Source organism: Silene latifolia, chromosome Y (assembly GCF_048544455.1).
Source record: "Silene latifolia isolate original U9 population chromosome Y, ASM4854445v1, whole genome shotgun sequence".
Taxonomy (NCBI): domain Eukaryota; kingdom Viridiplantae; phylum Streptophyta; class Magnoliopsida; order Caryophyllales; family Caryophyllaceae; genus Silene; species Silene latifolia.
The window spans coordinates 434594598-434596749 of record NC_133538.1 but is presented as its reverse complement, the minus strand read 5'-3'; positions in this window follow the sequence as shown (position 1 = coordinate 434596749).

The window sequence follows — 2152 nt, the reverse complement described above, 5'->3', positions numbered from 1 at the left end:
AAGAACTTTAATTTTCTCGGAAATCGCGTTCGACGAATATTTTAATTTAAGTTAAACGAACCAAAACGTAAACAATTGAAACTCACCCAAACACCCTACCCTAAACCATGCACCCTCCATCCTCCATGGGTCTCCTCTTCATCTTTCATTTCCTCCATAATTCACTCTCTCTATTCCTTTCATCAAACACCAAAAATCTATCAAAATAACCTCCTTACAATCCCTAAATCCTTCATAAATCCTTCATTTCTCCACCAAATCTCATAAAAATTATATATTTGGAATCCTCTCTTCAATCCTCATCTACTAGTAAGATTTATTTTCATTTCCCCCAATTTTGTTTTAAGACTCATCTTTTAGGGTTTTGAATTTAAAGCTTAATAATTGTGTTTTTGTTGTTCTTATAGGTGAAGAATTTGAAGATGAGTTAGGTGACTCATATGTTGTTGAAGATCAAGAGTAATTTTGGGTTTTAGAAACTTTCTCAAGTTATTACTTGTCTCTTTGCTAGTTTAAGGTAACTATTCCGAGTCACTCGACGAATTAATGTCACATTAGTAGTTGTATTTGTTGTTTGTTGTTGTTGTTGTTGTTTGTTGTTGTTTGAGACGATCTTGTTTATAAATGAATGAATGGAGTAAGATGAGTATGCTTATGTTTAATTTATGTTACCCATTTGTATATTATTGTTTGGAACAAATTTGGATGAGGAATTATGTGTTGTGACAAGTCCGCGTGTTGGCTGGAACGCGTCAGTACCGGACCGAGACAGTTTCCAATGTTTCCAAAAATATGACAGATTGAACGGCATCGAAAAATTAGGTGGTTTAGCCACTTGAATCACTCAATTCGGAATCCGTATGAGTAAATTGCGTCGTTTTATCGATTAAAATTTATAGAAAAGTTTACCCTTGTGTGAGACGGTTATTTATGCTATTTTATTATGCGAGAATTTTGTGGAATTAGTTATTTTGTAAGTTGGAATGTTTTTCTTTATGTTGATAGTGTTCACATAATAGAAATTGAAAATAGCAAGAGAATGATATTGTGATGAATTTTGTGATTTGGGCCAAAGTAGGCCAAGACTCTGAGCTGGGCCAGATTGACCGAACGAGTTTGGTCAAACTAGGTTTAAATCGGTCAACCTCGATTTGACCGATGACTCATCGCGGGACTCGGGTCGAGGGTTTGTCTTTGAGGTGAGATTGGTTGTTATTGGATGTTTTATGTTATGCCTTGATGTTTGTAATTATCATTTCACATGTTGGTTGTTGGATGCTTTGGATGCCTTATGCTTGAGTCTTGTTGTCTCTCTACCATTTTAGCTTGTTCTCATGGATTATGGTACTGTTGGTTAGCTGGAATTTGGATTATTATTGATATTGGAGATATTGTTGGATTGTCAGCTGAATATGCTCTTGCGTAGTCTTTCATATGCTAGGGTGTGTATGATCATTTGTGTGTGTGCAAGTTTGGACTCTTTGCCCCTCTTATGATTAATTGGGTGTCCTAATTGTCTTGTGTGGTGTGGGCTAAACTATTCAAGCTGGGACTAGGTCCTAGGTGAGTATTTCGGCCTTCGTCATAGATAGGCCCTTATAGTCTTTGACGAGTGTATGTTCACAGCTTAATAGCCTTTGTATCTTAGCTTGGTGGGCTTATATCCAAGTTAGGGCATGACCTCCTGACGTACTTTTAGAAGTATGTGGTCAGCTTAAGTACTAGCCAACCCTTTGGTGGACTCCTTAGGGGTACTCATGTGTTGTTATCATGGGTCTTGGATGCGGTAGTTTTCCGTATGTCGCTAGATCTGCGCAGGTTTAGGACTAGGGTGTTTACCTTACCTCGTGGTATAGACTCGAGTTAAAGAGTGACTATTGACTGTACTAGGAACTTATGCCTGTCTCTAGATATATTGTCCTTTCTTGTTGATGATTCTATGAATCATAGAAAGTGAGATGCAAGCCGGCTATGGTTGATAGAGTTTGGATTCCTGCATGTTATGTGATTCACATGATAGTGTAGTATGAGTCGGTCTAGTATTCATATGCTAGGACTATGTGTTGTTATATTGTTGTTCACATGATGAGTACGATTGTCTAGCATCTATATGCTAAGGCTATGTGTTATTCATATTCATATTCTTATGTTT